The following is a 20,562-nucleotide window of genomic DNA, read 5'->3' on the forward strand; positions in this document are numbered from 1 at the left end:
ATGCTTAACTGACTGAGCTACCCAGTTTTCCTTTTATTTTGTCTTAAAAATAAACTAACCAAAATAAAGTCTCCATGCTATAGTTATATCACATTACATAATGTCTGAATATGGGCCATTCTACAGTGTAATCCCTTAGAATTAAAACTAACTGATATTTTTCAGGTACTCAGTCTTGCTAAATTTTGTTCAAAGAGATCTATATGTGTTAGTCCCTTCTTTCTCAGAATAATCTAATGAGATCGGTACTATGGTTATCTCCAATTTTGCAATGGAGGACACTGAGATTCCAAATGTTAGATAACACTCTCCAAATAGAGAACATGGTGGTGGAAATGACAGTTATGCTCTGTCAATTTGGATTAAGATTATATGTGCTTAATCATTTATCTGTTGCAAAAGGTGATAAATGTGCTGCTCTGGTAGACTGAATATTTTGGTTGAAAGTACACTGAAGGCATGGTTTGATAAAATCCGTTGTTTGAAAAATCTGATTTCATTTGATTAACTTATCCTAATATGTAACAGATAGTGACTTTTTATCAAGGAGATACTTCACAAATAACATGATCAAAATTTTGATGAAACATTTGCAAATTGCATGATAAAGTTTGAATTATTCTATTTTTCTAATTAGAAAACTTTCTCTTGCCTTTAAAAAAGGAAGATTAAAAGATTAAAATTACCTAAACATTCTCTGGGTGTACATCATTTTTGTAATTTATAATTTATTCAACTCGTAATTCAACACCTATTGGTAATTTGTACATTGGAAAATGATTAGAAAGTGTTGGGCATTATCCTGATCCCTATGGAACTAAAAATCAAAAAAGCATAACTTCCTACAGAAAGGTGTGAAAGAAAAGGCTCTAGGGAAATTTTACAGGAGCTAATTAATTCAGTCTGCCACAATAATGTTGCAACATTCACTTTATAAGGTTTCTTTCTGAAAATTAGATGTTAGTTTTGAAGTGTTAATATATTAAAATTCATGCAAATTATCTCAAATAGTTGCTAACTTATGGATTTTCATTTGTTACAACAGTTGTAGGCTTTACAGAATCAAATATGCAAATGTTGAGTGATCTAAAGAAAAAAATTCTTGGGCATGATTAATTGCCAAATTCTTTTATCTGAAAGAATTGAGATGAAACTATTTTTATTAAGATTATTCATGTTCATTTAAAATGGTGGATTGATATACTGAAGTTAAAATGGGCTCAAGCATAGCAAAGTGTTTAGCGAGACCAAAGTGTTTGTTATTTAGGAAAAAACAACCACCTCTAAAAATATGCTAATAATTAAAGAATGTAGGATGCCTTCAGAGGATTCATCATAGTGTGCAGCCAAATTTATGTACAACATGTCACCTAAAAATAGCCATTGATAAATAAAATAGAAATTTTGATTCTCAATGCATAATAAGGGACAAGTAAGTCATTGCCACTATCATACTGATCAGTGACTATGTTCCAGATGTTGTCTTAAGTGCCTTGCATTTACTATCTATTAAAAAAGAAAGAATTTCCAATAGTCCTCAAGCAAAATTCAAGAAAATAAACTCTAGTTTAAGGTGAAAAAACTATGTAGTAGGAACTCAACAAGAGAGAAACCAGAGATCAGTTTTTGTTGGTTTGTATTTTGTTCATTTATTTAAATATAGCTCAGTGTATCCTGAATTAGATTCAAAACTGTGTGTATACTATTGTGACAGATATGTGCATAATATTATGAAAAATGAATTTCCATTGCTTCATTTGTCTTTTTATGTAGATACAGTTGGGGATAGACAAGAGCTGTATTCTATTTGTTTAAAAAAATTAGAAATTCTTCTAAGTTTTTTGGCATTCCTGAAAGCAATTCCTGTGGGAAAATTGGATGTGATTTTTCTAAAGCTTTTTCTTCAAAGATTAGTTTTTATGGAAAAATTGGCTGATATAAACGACATTATTATATTCTGTAGCTTAAACAGGAGAACACCTCAAAGTCATGTTGCTTCCGTATGTCAGAGGAATCCACCTTGTGTGAGGAGCGTACACAAAGGACCATTGCAGAACAACTGAGAGGACTCCTACCCACACCATTTCCTAAAATGTAGGGATTATCTCTTATGTAAATTGCCTAGAAGTCAGTTACTGGTCTAAGCATATGACCTAATTGTTATTATTAGACACAAGAAATTTGACAAATACTTCTAGGAATAGAGTTTGTGAAAAAGGCTGTCATTTTGAATGAAAGGGTAGTAAATAATAGAGGATAAGAAACCTTGAGTCACCAGGATGATCCGAGGTAGACAGCTATTTGGAGTTTGTTCACATCATTGAACAATTTGACACAATGGAACCTAGAAGATATTCGTATACACTTAGGAATTTAGTATGCTGGAATATTGTCATTTTTAAAACTTTTTTTAAGTTATAGAATATTAGTTTACCTAATGTGGAAGTAAAGGCATTGGCTTTTTCATAACAGACTTTAGAGGCGAACTATAAGCCCCTGTCCTAGCAAAAGAACTGTCTACATGTAAAATAGAGGATAATAAAAAATGAGAGAGGGTCAGTGGAATGAAGATATGCTTCCATCCTCATAATGTCAAAAATAACAACAAACACACAAGCCTTAGTCAGGCTTGTCATATTATTTATACAATAAATTGAGAGTCCTCGTTATACTGGCATCAAAATAAAAAAAGAATCCAAATTTCACAAATACATTTGAAAAATAAGCAATATAATTGTGGAGACAAATGCTCACATTCTCACTAACCAGACTTCCAATATAGAAATGACAAAAACAGGAGACCTATCAGAGGGTAAAACAGCATTTAGTTTCTATGTGGGTTATTATATCAGTTGCTCTTGCTGTGTTTTATGATTTTTTTGTTCACATGGAAAAGAATCTCTGTCCAGAGCTGTAAAATCTGTACAAATGTATAATAAGCACATTTCCTCAAACAACAAGAAATGTAACATTTCTATGGTTTGAGGATCTTGCAGACTGATTCTAGTAAGTAAAAAACAAACACATTTTTAGTAAATTAAGGAGCTTGCTGTCGCTGCAAACTATAATTTCTTTAGGTGACTTACTGTAATTCTCTTGTGATTACATAGTTAACATGGAAACTGATTCAGTAAATTTACCTGGCATGATTTAATATATGAAGATTAATTCTTTTTCACTAAAGTTAAAATCAAGGTTTTTATGACTAGATATTTTTCAGTTCAATTTATTTGCTTCTATGAAACATGAAACTCCTAAAGCGTACCAACAGTAAGAATAGTGTTAAGGGGGCCCATGAATGAACTGCAAAATAAAACTGATTCTAGGATAAATTACTAAGTGTAAGAATCTGTTTTTATGTTTTTCTGATGTCCATACAATATTATGGAAATTATATGTATGTATAGAAATATTCCCTTTGACCTATCAAGATATTTTTTCATAATTTTGATGTTAATATTAGAGTAATTTTCACATTCATTATGGGAATTCTTCTCTCCTAGTGATCTATATCCACAGCATCTCAACCATTCACTCACATGCTCACATGCTGGAGTTTCTAATTACAAATAATTGTACTTTATTTAAAGCATTATTTCATTTTAAGCATCAACTTTATTTAATTTTTTAAAGATTTTATTCATGAGAGACACAGAAAGAGCCAGAGACACAGGCAGAGGGAGAAGCAGGCTTCACGCAGGAAGCCTGACATGGGACTTGATCCCGGGACTCTAGGATCATGCCCTGGGCTGAAGGCAGGTGCTCAACCGCTGAGCCACCCAGGCGTCCCTTAAGCATCAACTTTAAAAGGTTGTAATCATCCAACTTTTTATTTATTTTTATGTAAAAGATATACATGGCTACTTCTTAAGATTCTCTGCCTAGTTAGAGTCCTTTAGTATATGTATATCCCTTCCTGTGTTTATTGCCCCTTCTATGACCTCTCTACATACCTTATTCTTAACTATCATAGTTCATCAGTATCTTTATCCCTTTATCTTTATCCTCAACTTCCTTGTGTATTGGTTTTACTTACTTACAAAAACTCCGAATCTGGTTAAACTCATTAGTTTTTTTTACACAAAGTCTGAAGTCTGGCAGCTAAACACAATTGGTATGAAAGCAAACCATATCAGTTGCTTTTACTTTAAATTTATGAGCACACATTTCAAGAGACCATCTGCTGAAATCTTATTTCACTATTTTTTCTTCAGTTTCACAGATAGAATTTACTGATTCATCAATTGCATATAACACCCAGTGCTCATTACATCATATGCTCACCCTAATGCCCATCACCCAGGAACCTCATCCCCTCACCCATCTCCCCTCCTCCTCCTTAGTTTGTTTCTAGAGTTGAGTTTCTTATGGTCTTTCTCCCTCTCTATTTTCACCTTATTTTATTTTTCCTTCCTTTCCCTATGTTCACCTGTTTTATTTCTTATGTTCCACATATGAGTGAAATTATATGTTGTCTTTCCCTGGCTGTTTGACTTAGTGTAATACCCTCTAGTTCCATTGACATTGTTGCAAATGGCAAGATTTCATTCCTTTTGATGGCTGAGTAATATTCCATTGCACACACACATGTGCATATACACACACAAATACACATACCACGTCTTCTTTATCCATTCATCTGTCAATGAACATCTGGGCCCTTTCCATATCTTGGCTATTTTTGACATTGTTGCTGTAAACATTGGGGTGTATGTGCCTCTTCAAATCACTATGTTTGTATCCTTTGGAAAAATCCCTAGTAGTGTAATTGCTGGGTCTTAGGGTAGCTCTATTTTTAACTTTTAGAGGAATTTTCATGTTGTTTTCCAGAGTCGCTGTGCCAGTTTGCATTCCCACCAATAGTGTAATAGCTTTTTCTTTCTCCATATCCTCGTCAACATCTTTTGTTCCCTGGGTTGTTAATTTTAGTTATTCTCACTAAGGACGTGATATCCATCTTGGAAAACATTATTCTCATTGTGTGATAGGATGCTACAGTCTTCTATTCCGTCACTTTCACTGGCAGCTTTTTTACAATCTATCAAATTTTTATCTGGCTTCTCATTTTTTACTCCTAAACTTTGCATTCTCAGACTTTATTTTTGCTCCCCCAAAACCACCCTCAGGTGCAAGGATCCACTATAATGAGTCATATAACTCATAAAGGCTTTTATATTTATGGTTATGGTTTCTTATGGCAAACAGATAGAGATTGAAATCAACAAAGACAAAAGACAGATAAGGCCCAGTCCAAGCACAAGTTCCCAGTTATTTACCAAATAGAATCCTACAGATAGTACTTAATTCTCCCAGCAACAATGTGTGATGGTATATTTGAGCATTGCTAACCCTGGAGCTTTGATATCCAGTATATTTATTAAGGAATAGTTATATCGACATGAAGTGCTGTGTAACTGACCTTAGTTACTCAGTCTCCAGCTTCTCCAGAGGCCAAATTGATAATTACCCAAGGCTATGTAAATCACGTTAACATAAACTATCTGGCATGACTCAAGGCTCTGCAGATACAAAGACATTTTTATACTGTAAGATGTTTCAAGTGCCTAGAGATTAAATCCTAGGAACTGGTCAATGGCCAGGATTTTTTTTTTTTTTTTTTTTGGAATGTGCAGTTTGAATGCTTAAACCTGTTAACTCTTTAAGGCACACCCTCTTTTTAATCTACACATTCTTACCATATGATTCCATGGTTTAAAAACCTTGACTACTAGGTAACAACAAACGCCACTTCCCTCATCTCCACTAAACTCCACGCAGACATGTAGACTATTTATTAAAGACTTAACAATTGGCTCTAATTTTTCTCCACAATTTTCAGCTCTAGTATACACATGCTTGCCATTAACCTTATTATTGATAGAATAAGCTCATTACTTCTCTACTTTGTATTTGCCTATGTGTCTTCCTTTGGTCAAAGCAATAGAATTAAAGTGGCCATGTGCCAGTTCTGAGGCTAGGCCTTCCTCCCTTGTACCTTTGTTATTTGCCATAAGATTTGGCTTGGATTAACTTCTTGGTGCCAGACACTGGAAGCTGGTGTCTCTTTGGCCCACAGGACTGCAATAGAAATCAGAGCCACTTCACTATATATATATATATATAGGTAGTTAGTTTAGTTAGTTATAGTTATAGTTATAGTTATAGTTGCAGTTATAGTTATAGTTTAGTTATAGCTATAGTTATAAAGCTTAGGGGTGCCTGGGTGGCTCTGTTTGCCTTTGGCTCAGGTCACAATCTCAGGGTCCTGGGCTTGGCTATGTCTGGCTCCCTGCTAAGCAGAGAATCTGCTTCTTCTCCAGAGCTCACTTGTGCTCTCTATCTCCAATAAATAAATAAAATCTTTTAAAAAGTAGTATTTTTAGGTTTATTTAAGTAATCTCTACCCCCAACGTGGGGCTTAAACTCTCAAACCTGAGGTCAAGAATCACATGTTCTTCCAACTGAGTCAGTCAGGTGTCCTGAGATACACAATCATTGTATTGAGGCTCTGGGTTTTAGAATGGTTTATTTCTTAGAATTATTGTGAAAAGAGTTGACTAATACATTATTTAAAATCTTTACTGGGTAGTAATAATGAATCTCAGTTTCATGAACATCTAAAAGGTCAGTGCTATTTTGATAGCAAGAATAAGCTTAATTTTTGTATTACTCAAATTCCTTACCTGTAAATTGAAGCAACAATAACACCAACCTCAGATTTTTTTTGTTAAAATCACATGTTAATTTATGTATAGTTCGTAGTACCTTGTGCCATCATTCATAGTGACAAAAATATCCTTTATATTGAAATAATTTTTGTCAATGCTTTGTAACCTCAAACTTAAAGTTTAGTTTATCTCTGATTTAGAGTAGAATTCTAGATTCTCATCTTCAAACTTCTCATCTTCAATAAAATGCAAAAATCAATATTAACACTTTAAATATTGCCATGATGTATTCGATTTCCCAAGCCAAAAACTTAGAGTTCCCTGTTCCTTTCTTTTCCCCACATTTTTCTTCACCAAGTTTTGTTACTGTAATTCCAAATCTTACCATCAGTGCTAATACATCTTTAATCTAAGACAGCTTCATCTATTATCAGGAATATTTCAGGAGCTTCTAAACTGATGTCTATGATTTCTGTTGTCCTCTTGCCTATGGCAGTGTCTCCACTCAGTAGTTGTGTCACCTTCAGACTTAACAATCAGAAAATAGCATACCTATACACAAAATCATTTAATAATCCCTCTTATCATTCTCCATGAAATCTAAAATCTTCTAAACTCTGTGTAGTCTGTATTCCCTTTACTACCATTCAAGAGAGGAAAAGGTGAGATAGACATAAATAATACAGAATATCTTAAAGTCGGTAGTGATCAATGTCAAGAATATATATGGAAGGAAAGGAAATGGGGCCTCCAGTAGCGATGAAAAGCTATTTAGACAAATAAGCAAGCAAGACCTTCCTTTAAACTTCTGATTGACAAAATATTCAAGTAATATGAAGAACAAGAAAGAAACTTGGAAGCGCAAAGCCCTAAAATCATAGCAACATTGAGGAACAGCAAGACAGCCTGTAGCGGGAACAGGCAAGATGACCTGTAGTTAGAACACAGTGAAGAATCAGGGGAGTGATAGGTGATTATGTGAAGGAAGATTAAGTTATATGATACCTTTGTTGGTGAAATCCAACTTTCTATCTACTTCATGCCTGAGAACCTGGCAACATCAGGTACCGAGAAAAAAATCCACAGCAATGCTGACCCCCTCACTCTAATGTCATTACCATTTACCTCAAATGCGCTCCAAATGCTGCCTGCCAATCTCACAATATTGTCCTAGTTCATTCACTCTTTCACCCACTGGTCATTAATTTCATAGCCTTTTATCTCTCTCTCTCTTTTTTTAAAGATTTTATTTATTTATTCATGAGAGACACACAGAGAGAGAGAGAGAGAGAGAGAGAGAGGCAGAGGCACAACACAGGCAGAGGGAGAAGCAGGCTACCTGTGCAGGCTCCATGCAGGGAGCCTGATGTGGGACTTGATCCTGGGTCTCCAGGATCAGGCCCTGGGTTGAAGGCGGCACTAAACCGCTAAGCCACCAGGGCTGCCCCATAGCCTTTTATCTCTTAATAAATCTATTCCTACCCAATTCTAGCTCTCAGCTCCTGACCTTTCTTTCTCTTTCAATGAGAGAATTGAAACTGTAAGAGAACTTCTGCGAGTCCTACTGCCATATTTACCTTAAGCTCCTATTCTCTGTAGTTACTCTTGTTACTATAGGTGAACAATCTTTTTTTTGTGACAAAAGTCAAACTCTCTAACTAATACTCTCATTCAATTAGCTGTGTACCCCTTACCCTTAATCTAATGAAAGATAACTATGTAACAATTTTCTGGTCTTAATTCTGAATCAGTTTATCTTTTCCTCTTGACTGGATCTTTTGCATCTTCTCACAAACATATTTTAAAAAATCACTTGACCTTTCTAGATACCACCACATTTCTTTTCTTCTTCTTCTTCTTCTTCTTTTTTTTAACCTTTACAGAAAATTGTTAGATTTTCTTTGATACCTAATTGTTTCTTTCTCACTTTAACCTACTTCCTCCAGACTTTCAAATCCTAAGGTACACTAAAACTGCCCCTAATTAATCACTAATGATCCTTCTCTGGCCAAACCCAGTGGTTAAAATATAGTCTTGATTGTATCTGACTGATCAGCAGTACATGGCCCAGATGCTTTTTTTTTTTTTTCCTATTTTTTCTTCCCTGAAACCTCCTGCACTTACCTTCAAAAACAAAATCCTATCTGCCCTCCTAACTTTCTGTCTAGTTGGTCTTAACCTCATTTTTTGGTTCTTTATGTTGTTGACCTCTAACCATGAAGTTCTCCAGGCTTCAGTTCTTGGCCCTGCCTTATTTTCTATTTACATACTTATTTTATTTTATTTTGTTTTATTTTATTACTTTTTAGACACAGAGAGAGAGGCAGAGACACAGGCAGAGGGAGAAGCAGGCTCCCTGCAGAGAGCCCAAAGTGAGACTTGATCCCAGAACCCTGGGATCACAACCTGAGCTGAAGGCAGATGCTCAACCTCTGAGCCACCAGGCACTCCTATTTATACACATTTATTTAATGAGCTCATCTACTTTCATGTTTGTATAAATAAGCACACAGATTTCTTTCCAGACTCACACATAGCCTATTTGATATTTCCACTTGAATATCTACTTAACATCAAAACCTGCTGTAGTTTTGCTTTCCCCTATAGTCAGCTCTATTCTGCTCTTTTCTGTAATAAATGACATCATTCCAGTAGATTTTTAGGACAAAGACTTTACAGGCAATTTTGACTTCATTCTTTTACATCCTATATTTGATCCCTAACTAACATTATAAGTTCTACATTCAGAGTATATTTAGAATGCCCAATTAATCCATTTCTGAAACAGTCATTGCTACTACTCTGGGAAAATAGCATAAAATCTTTCTTGAATTACTGTAATAATTTCTTGAATGTTTCCCCTGCTTCTACCACTGTCCTTTTTCAGTCAGTTCTTAACATAACATCTATATTTAGCCAATTAAAACATAATATGATCCATTCACTCTTCTGTTCCAAATCCCCTAATATCAAGGGTGAATGGTTCTCCCACCCTCTTAATTCTTGAAACTTTTTTCCCATTAGCCTCTTCTTTTAGGTTCATCTCCAGCCAGATAGGAGCCACTTTTTAGCCTCAGAAACTTTGAACTTGTGTTTTCCCACGCCTGGAATTTTTTCCAGTGATTTTCACAGAGGTCTTCCCTCTCAGGTCTAAACTGATGTATCACCACCTGCCTCTGGCTTTTCCTGATTGTATTCGTTCCCCAGAGCTTCTATACAAGGTTACACAAACTAGGTGGCTTGGAGAACAGCAATGTATTCTCATATAGTTCTGGAGGCTGGAAGTCTAATGTCAAGGAATTAATCAAAAGTTAGTTCCTTCAGAAAGCACTAAAAGAGAATCTCTTCCATGTCTCTCTCTCTTAGCTTATGTTGTTGAGCACAAACTTTTGGCATACCTTGCCTCATGGGTACATCACTCCAATCACAGCCTCCATCTTCACACAGTATTTTCTGTTTCTCTGTTTCTTGTGGCCAAATTCTCTCTCTGTCTCTTTTCCCTTCTTATAAGGACATCAGTGATATTAAATTAAGAGTTGACTCTATTCCTGCATACCCGACTTTAACTAATTACATCTGCAACAACCCTATTTCCAAATAGGTTCGTATTCTGAGGTACCAAGGGTTACATTTTAACATATCTCTTTTTTTTTTTTTTTTGGTGGACCCAAATCAACCCATAATACTGTCCATTCCATCTAGAATTGCATCTGGCATTCTCTATTGCTTTTCCTAATTCATTTTTCTTTGTGATACATATCACCATCTTACACTCTATATATTTTAGTAATTTTTTATGTTATTATTGTCTGTTTCCTCCCACAAGCTTTTAAACACTATGATGGAAGAAGTTTGATTTATTTTGCATTATATTCTACTCTCAGTACAAAAAAGTGGAAAGTAGTTGTTACAGATTCATGATAAATATTTGTTTAATGAATTGATAAATGAAGTTTAAAAGGATTAATGAAGGAATAAATGCCTAGACTATACCATTCTTTATTCTAAGCACTGGAAATATAATTTAAAAAACAAGTCATATGCAGTTTTGACTCTTTCTAATGCTGGAATATATTAAATATAAGTACATCAATCCTTACCTCCTTAAGCACAGGTTGACACCAGCAATGCTTTTTCACCAACAATGTGAACAATATTCACATAAATTCAAAACATTACCAGCAAGATGTGCTATTTATTATTCACACTTAGGAAGACACTATCCTGCATAAAATCTGTACTTATATATATTTATTAAGTATTAAACCACAATCTATATTCACTTCTCTGATATGTGTATGATAACATGGATGGATCAACCCTAATGAAAAATCACTTGGTGCTAATGCTTCCTCCACAATCTCCCAAATCCCATATCAGTAATGGAAGCACTAAAACTGAGAGTAACATGTAATATGATTTTATTTTGACATCATTGTCCATTTTCCTTTGTAAGTTTGCTCTTTCACAGGCATTCATGATATTAATGCATTTTTATTGCTGTATACATTGTAGTTCTGTCGAATTCTGAATACAACTCAAAACTATATATCACATGTGTTTACTCAAGAGCAAAAAAGGTCTGAGTTAATGATGAATTTTATCATTTACCAAAAGTATCAGAAAAGCATTCAGAAATACTCCATTTTTATTCCCTATCATTTTATGGCTTCAAGGCAGTGATATTAAGTTCAGACAATTTTTTTAATTAAACCGTTGTGAACTGTAAATATAGAAAATTTAAAAAGTAAAAGGAGCCGTAGATAATTTGAAATTCATTAGACATACACTTGTGAATCTATACCTTTCCCACTTTCAGAGTGATAATGATATGACAGATTTAGGTGGAGACTTTCCCTTGGAATATTTTGGATTTGTTTTTAATCATCTTACTGAGCACAAATATATAAAGTAGAGGTGCTTCTTCATATAAATAAGTCAGGTGAAATCTAGCATAAGGAAAGTCATGTTTTAGAGAGAGATTTGATCTGGATTCTCTTTCCTATTTTTACTCCCCTACCACTAGGTCATATCACTTAATCTTTCTAGACTTTGGTTCCCTGATCAATTAAAATGGCAGATGCAACATTAGCTTAATGCCTGCAATATGCCTTTGAGGCTCTGTTCTAGAGATTTTACAGACATTATGTCATTTCATTTGCATAACACACTGGTGTATGTAATATTACCCGTTCTTATAGAAAGAGAAAACAAAAAGTTAAAGCTAATGGCGCTATGTGGCTATCTTAATTCGTTAAGTTTTCAGTGTTATATCTAATACGTTTCTAAGGAAAGCTGTAGTTTGTTTTCTTTATACTCTATCAGTCCTCCTATACTTTTACCTGCAGCACACATGCTCATTTCTTTCACTGTCAGCACAATTATTTGAGTTATATAATTATTGTATTTATATACTTATGATTATGCATTATTCCCAGTTGGCTTCCATATGCTGAGTAGATGTATGCATTGCTTTGTATAGTTTTTGTTTTCCCAGCAATTAATCATGGTTTTCTTGGTTTTATTTAGTTTTCTATATACCTATCTTTTATTAATCCATAAGCTATCTTTCAGTATTTTAAATTTCTTCTTAATATATTCATAAATATCAGGATTCAACCTTTGAAAACATGTGTCTTGAATCCTTCCATTCTACTACTCAAATATGGGCTAGTTGCTTTCTGGGCCAATTACACAACAACACTTCTCTATTATAGTATACTTTTATTTTTCTTGTCTCCTATCTTTTACTTTCTTGATATGTTTCTTTTTCTGCAGAATAACTTTTAGGTAGCTTTTTGTGAAAGGGAATGTGAGAGCATTGGCACTTAAATGTGATGTAGTCTGCAATCACATCGAACTCTTATTTTGCATAGTAAAATTTCAATTTTAAAATTATGGAAACTATTTTAGAAACACTTATTTTAGAATTAATGCCCTTAGAAATAATTACCTAGATTTTTTAACGTTTTTTTCTTTTGTTTCTAGGTTCTAGGTTATTTCTAAATCAGATGCTACTCTGGTTCCCAACCAATTTTATACAACTTTTAATTCTCTTGAGTGACTGACTGTCTGTCTGTCTGGCTCTCTTCCTCTCCTTCTTCCACTTTCTGTCTCTTTTAAGATCTATCATGAAGTTTCTAAATTTGAGGATATGCTTTTCTATAAAGCTTTTAATTTGGAAACAAGATCTTTGGTTAGTTTTTATATTTATTTACTTCTTATGTTCTAAAATCTCCCATTTCATTCCATTTCTTTCTTGACTCTTTCTAGTGCTCATATTATTTGGACATTTATAATTTGGTCTATTACTTGGTCTTTTTTTTTTTTACTTTCTAGGAAGTACTCTCAACTTTAAGGTTCTAATATCCTTGGAAATTAAAACTTCTTCCAAATTTCTACTTAATTTCCCATTTATGCTATCATAGCTTTGAAGGCAAAGTGGAAAGATGACGGTAACTTCTGGATCATTTCTTTTAAAACAAGCCACTTGTCCTATACTTCTGCTTAACTCTTCCCCTGAGTAGGAAAGTGGATATGAAAGTGAGATCTTCTACTGTATAAGTGAAGACAAAACCTTTGGAGGGAGAGGAGAACAAAGTCAAGGACCCTGTTCTTTAATGACTTCATAAGTAGAATTGCTCTGTCAGCCCAAAGCTGTTCGACTCAAATGTTTCATGAAAGAGAAATAAATACCCAAGTTACTGTACTTTTAAGCCTTTTTGTAATAGCAGTTTAGCCTATTTGCTAATTAATAGAGTATAAAATGCTAAAAACCTTTTTGAAAAACAAGTTGCTTTTTCTCCTAAAAGTGAATCTGCATGCAACCTACTAGAACATGACCACAAACAGATACATACAGTAGTATTTGTAGCAGTTTATTCTTGTGTAAAACTAAAATGAATCCAAATATCCACTAGCAAAAAAGCTATATAATTACATAAGGAATCACATAAGTATTCACCAACAGTTGCCTGGATTTCTACTACCTCTCAAAGGAGGGAAAAACTTAATATAATTTTGGAATATACAGAGATGATAAGATATAAAAAAGTTCGATAACGTTTATCACAAAAGTCAAACTAGACTAGCAATTTACACTAGGGAAGAAAGAAGTATACAGAGGAGGAAGGAACATAAAGTAGCTTTCTAAGGAACTATGTTCTGGTACTTAGTCATGTTGAGATAAAATAAGTATTTTCTTTTTAACCAGTTTTTAAATGAACACATCATATACTCTCTTTTCTATGTTATATATTTTGCTATAAAAAGAAAAATTTGGGGTTCCTGCATGGCTCACTAGGGTAAGCATCCGACTCTTGATTTCATCTCCGGTTGTGATCTCATGGGTCTTGAGACCAAGCCTCGGAGCCCCACATCCAACTCCACACACTGGGCATGGAGTGTGCTGGGGATTTGTTCTCTCTTCTTCTCCCTGCCCCTACACCCTCTGCCATGGATATGCATGCACCCTCTCTCTCTCTGTGCCTCTAAAATAAATAAATATTTTTTAAAAAGACAAAAAATTGCTTGACTATCATTTATGTGTTGTATTTACATATATATAGTATCTAGGTATCTGTATATATTATTTAATATAAGCTGCGGATGGATATTAACATACGTATAGTATACTGCACAAACTTTTTCTGTACCAGTTAGAAAGAATAAAGGATTCCATGAAGGAGCAAACATTAATTGGAAAAGGTCTGTAAAGGCAGTTGCATTACTTAAAAAATTCAATACTCTAAAGCTTCAACAAAGTTTGTATAAAATTAGTTTGAATCTGGCAAAGAGGGCTCCTCCTGTGAATCACAGTGGTTTCTCATGTAACACAGGTAGGGAAGTACCTGAGGGAATAAAAAAAGGCACTGTGATTAGAGATTTCTTTTAACCTAGGGAAAAATACAATTATGAAAAACCCTGTTGAAAAGCTTTCCAAAACCCTGTGAAAGCCATAATACTCTCTGGAAGCTTGGAGAGGCATTTTGCTTCCCTTCACTTAAAGTGCATGACAGTCAGAGTCTGATTCTGGGAGAGACTTGATTTTTATTTGGCTCAGCAGGCAATTCAATTAAAACACAATGTTTAGTTGGAAAGGGTCTGTTTTTATGCAGCTGTGGCCTTCTTTCATTTTATGGATATTTAACTGTAGTATTTACTTTTTTTCCTCTGTCTACAACATACATCTTTTTTTGCGTGTGAGCTATATTCCATCATGTTTCATCATGTTTCCCAAAATGGCAACTTCAATTAACCAGACAACATTAAATAAATTGTTCTTTTCCTTACAAAATCATCTCATTGTAATGGCCAGATAATCTTATAATTTTCTCTGATTATATCTCAAAATATTCCTATATGTGAGTTACCTAGTTTAAGAGAGAACATATTGGAGAGAAGGAAATATATGTTTATCTTAAATCACTAATATTTCATCCATAATAATCCTTTAATTATCATCCAGTCTAGAAGGGAGTGATTATTGAGGATGCTTAACTTCTTTGTTACATTCCACAATCTAATCATTTTAAGTTTGAGAGACCCTAACTATCTTGATTCTTTTTTGGAAAAAAAAATACATAAATTAATTCTCCTGAATTACATCTGGAGTCTAAATTAGACTAGAGTCATAAGAAAGCACACCTAAAATCTTGCTAGGGCAAAAATTAGTATTAGATACAAGTGGGTATATTGAAGTTACTTTAATTATTTCTGCATTGCATAAATGTATTGGATAACACATGAAAACCTGAGCAAGCCAGTTAGTGAATATATTCTATGGTTTTCTCAAGAGGCAAATTGACGAAGATTTTCTTTGTTACAGATGTCCATGTAATATTGTAGAGTAAGTACAGAGGCCTAACTTATATCATCTCTCTGTATCAACTCATTTTCTGCTTGCTCTATATATCTTAGGAAATGAATAAAGGGATTACAAACAAAATGACAGTAATCTCCAACGTCACTAAAAATTAGGGGAGGTTAATATATAATAAGATATAATAAGATGGGATGAGTTTGATAGAGAAAATGAACAAGTACTAGATTTGTAATTATCCCCTCTGAGAAAAAGAAATGTTACCAGATAGTAAAAGGAGAAAATGCCATAAGAAACCAAGTAATACCCACAACAGAGAAAGCAAGGGCTGAAGATGAAAACATATGGGACATTCTGAAAGAAAAAGAAAGAAAAGCAAAAACAAAAACAAAACTCACTTGCGTGCCATTTCACCAGTAGGACTCAGCCACATTGAGATGTTAGAAATGGAAAGTCTTGGGGATTCATTAAGGATGAATGAATCACCACAGAGCTGACTCCATCTCACTCCCGTTTTCAGGCTACTGAATCATTGATATATTAATGTAAATCTACAGCGATTGGCAGAGCATTACAAATTTTAGAGAAGGATTTCAAGAATTACCAAATTAAATAACAACGAGAACACAGGAAAATCCATTCATCAGCTAACATCACACCAACATTGATTTTTTTCTGATTCAAGGAAGAGGAAACAAACACCAAAATAACTAGCTGAGACCTAAAGGAAATCACAACAAATAAAAAGTAAGAATACTAAAGGACAAAATATTTTGCTTAGAAATATTGGTACTGCTGTAATCACATAAAGCCTCCAAACATAGGTAATACTCCATTTCTAGCCCCATTTGAAGGGAAACTCCCTCACATAAATATATTAACTTTGTATTAACTTTAGTTATACCATCCCCCTTGTCTTGCTTCACCTACTCATCCTGAAGACTTACAAAGTAACAGGAGGAGAGTTATGATGTCCTGATTTGTTCAGAAATGTTTTCTTAATCAACCAAGATTTATAAATAGAACCATAACATCATCAGTTTCAGGAAAACTAAAATTAAATATATACTAATGATTAGAAATTTCACAAACCAGAATTCTGTGTGTATTCTTTTAAGGTAAAACATATCTACTAGAAACCTAAAGGAAACACCAAACTTAATATTGAAACATAAGAATCAGAAGGTCCTAGGGTATTTTTGAGGATTAGCATCACCATGGGGGAGGACAGTGAATATACTAAATATGATATGTTTGAGGATCCTGGGGTCCCAGGATCAAGTCCCACATCGGGCTCCCTGCATGGAGCCTGCTTCTCCCTCTGCCTGTGTCTCTGCCTCTCTCTCTGTGTGTGTCTCTCATGAATAAATAAATACAATCTTTAAAAAAATGAAACAAAGCAGAATATCTGAAGACCACAAGCATCATGAAGAAAGATAACAAACTAAACAACTGAATTTATATATAAGGCAGAACAATTAAAAAAAACAACAACACACAATAAATATGCCAAGAAAGGTTAGAGATTAAGTTAAATCTAGCAGCAGAAACAAGCCAATTTAAATTATGGCATATAAAAATTTAATTGCTGAAATAAAGATCTCAATAAATGTTTGGGAGAGAAAAATGAATTTGGTCAATAGCTGGAATTAATGAACTAGATGATGAGGTAAGGGAACTATCCCAAAATAATTGAGTTAGAAATATCAGCAGAAATTTTATGAATACCAAATAACAGAAAAAATAAAGGATGGAAATACTTAATACATCATAACTAGAATTTCCAAGAATCAAACAGAGAAATGGTCAGCAGATTATAAAAGGGCAAATCAAATGAACAAATGCACAAACACACATGCACACACACAATTAGAAGTCTAGGTTTTAAGTTTAAGAACCTAAAAGAAAACATGATTCCAGAACCACCAGAAGAGAAAAAAAAGTTCACCAGTAAGAGACAGAAATCATTTCAAACTTCTCACTAGATGATATTTGAAGGTGCTTACAGATATTAATAGTTCTTTTCTAAATCACTTGAGCATCACATTTACATACAAGTAGAGTATCATTTGGATACCTTGACTGTTCCAAAAATTCTCAGAAATATAAGTTCTCAGAAAGTTTATTACCCAATGGTATTTTTAAAAGCACTTACAAAAGTACATCAGCAAGAATAGAAATGACTCCAAGTAGAAGGACAATATCATGGAAAATAAAAGTAAGCAAATAAATCTGTAAATTTCATTGTCTAAATAAGTAGTGCCAAAAATAATGATGTTAAGAGAGTGGTTGTTAAGGGTTGTTAGTGGACCGTAAGTAATTTATCTTGTTTGGGATGAAGATAGATAGTTATAAGTATGGGAAATCTAAACTAACATTTGTCAGTATACACAATGGATAATAATAAACTAATGACAACCAACAGAAGAATAAAACTAAATGTTTGAATAGTGAAAATGCAAGTGAACCAAGGAAAATTAAGAAAGGAGATAATATGAAATCAGAGAGAATATTAAAAATGTAAAATGAGGCACCTGGGAAGCTCAGTGGTTGAGCATCTGCCTTCAGCTCAGGTCGTGATATTGAGGTCCTGGGATCGAGTCCTGCAACAGGCTCCCTGTGTGGAGCCTGCTTCTCCCTCTGCCTGTATCTCTGCCTCTCTGAGTTTCTCATGAATAAAAAAATATTTTCTTAAAAAATAAAAAAAAATAAAAATAAAAATGTGAAACAAAAAACTAGGTTAACAGAGAACACTTCCAAAATAATAATTGCAATATACATATAAATTAATTAAACTTGCTATGAAAAGATAAATTCCAAATTTATTAAAAACAAAGATCAAGCGATCTATTATCTTTGTGTCTGCAAAGATACAGAAAAAATAATTAAGTTTTAATGGAATTATATATGTGTGTATTCACACACATACACTCACAAAACTTGATATAACCTGTAGAAAATTTTATTGTAAAACTAAATATAAAAAAAACTAAATATAATTTAAATATAGCTTTAAAGCTAAAAACAAAATGAATAATGAAGAAGTGTGCTATATACTGATAAAAGACTTTTTTTTCAAGAAGAGGTAATAATCACATTACAACCAATTACCAAAATATCTCTTCATAAGCATTTACCAAAATCCCTCTCCAGTATCCCCTTTAAATATTTTCCTCTCCTGTCAAATATTTTAGTTACACTGAATCTATGGCTTTTCAAGGAGCCCACTAAAATGTTTGAAGAAACACAAAGGTGAAGAAAGAAGATCTACATCACTGGGGGATAAAGGAGAAGGACATCAAGGGACCAGATCTTTGACGATATTCTTGCTGTGGTGAAGATGGTATCAAACAGGGAAGAAATAAATATTAGCTTCTGATCAGAACAAGGAGGTGAGGAATGAGTTTTTTTTCAATGAAGTCAAGGAAAATATTCATGATGAAAGGGCTATGACTAGAAAGATTAATGAAAATTCTCTAAATACTAGAAAAGACTAGGAAATGCCAGCTTGTGTACAGAATATCTTCAATGAGCATAACACATGGCAGATCCAACCCATGAGTCACAAAGATGACAGAACATTCCGCATGCCAATCCAAGGGCGTTTGGAAAGCCAATCAGCAGGTTACAGAAGGTGCCAGAGGAAGTGCCAGATTCACGAAAAGAATCATCAGTGTGGCTTTTTTTGGAAATGATGTGATGCAAGGTTTTAGGAAAGCCACAGAGAAGATGAAGATTATGGCGTTTATTTATTTATTTATTTATTTATTTATTTATTTAGGGTCATGTCTTTTGAAACCTGGTTTGAAATAACAGTTTGGAAAGTAGCTCTAAAAGACAAGTCATATGAATATGCCAGAGGCAATTAATGAAAGATAAATTGGATAATAATATATATTCTCAATTATTCACACGTGATATCACTGGGATAGGGAAGGGAAGCTACTTATTTTGAATTTCAGCCAATAATAGAGACTTGTTGGTAAAACAGTTGGTGGTGAATCCATTTTAGTAGAAAAGTAAGAATCATGTCTAAATATAAGAATATAAATATTAATATTAAAAATACAGAAATAAAACCTAGAGAAATGTGCTGGAAGAATGGAGATAGAGAAATGTGTAAAGGCACTGTGGCCCTTATCTTTATTGGTGGACAATAGAGCTTGTAATGACTTCAACTTTACAGACTAAAAAACTTTAAAGGAATGATTTTAGAATATACATTTATAGTAAAGAAATGTTTATTGGAAGGCTAGCGATTTTCTCGTTACTTCAGGTTGATTTCCTTCAGTGAAATTTAACTGAAGTACACCTTGGCATATTTTATTGAAATAAGTGGCAGTGTGATCCATTTTTAATTATTCATATGTTTATACCTATTAATAGAAATTCAACAAATATTTATTGAATACTCTTAGTTTGCCAAGGACATAGCAGTGAACAAAAGGAACAAAAGTCATTGCCTTCAATATGTTATGTTTAGGTGAAGTAGCAAGAAGTGAAGTATGCACCAAAAAGTTGTTTAACGGTATAGTATATTTGAAGGTGATGAAGAAAAAGCAGGGAGGAAGAAGACTCAGGTCAGGGAAAACTGAAAGGGTAAGCACAATAATTAGAGTCGGCCAGACTGAGCAGGGTACCTGTACCCGGAGGAGAGTCATGGGAAGACGTCTTGGCTGACAATGAGGAGATTTCCCAGTAGTCCAGAAAGGGAGTACTGGATGTGCCCATGGGAACTGGAGCAGAACTGGAAGTCAGGGTAAGAAATACCATCAGTCTGGGGTAGAGGGATGTGGATTATAGATCATTTAGGAGTTTGTCTGCCATTTAGAACATTTTAGTTTTGTATTCTGGAAAAAAAAAAAAAGGAGGACAACTAGAGAATTTTGAATAGGAGACTGACATCTACCTGTGTTCATACCGTTCTGTCTTTGCCTGTGTTTATACATGCGCGCATCTATACCGATGGACTTTGCTTGAGTCGTATCACTACACTGTGCTAATCTTTCATCTGGGATTATTATTTCATTTGTATTAATGTGCGTATACCTGTGGTAGGGACAGAGATTCACT

General features: G+C 33.9%; 1 pseudogene; it reads right to left on the reverse strand.

The window, feature by feature from the left end:
* Positions 1–20,220, reverse strand: part of LOC121487132 — a 169,538-nt pseudogene extending 149,318 nt beyond the window's left edge.
* Positions 20,221–20,562: the final 342 nt, after the last annotated feature.

The sequence above is a fragment of the Vulpes lagopus genome, chromosome 3, assembly GCF_018345385.1.
Source record: "Vulpes lagopus strain Blue_001 chromosome 3, ASM1834538v1, whole genome shotgun sequence".
In the NCBI taxonomy this organism is placed as follows: domain Eukaryota; kingdom Metazoa; phylum Chordata; class Mammalia; order Carnivora; family Canidae; genus Vulpes; species Vulpes lagopus.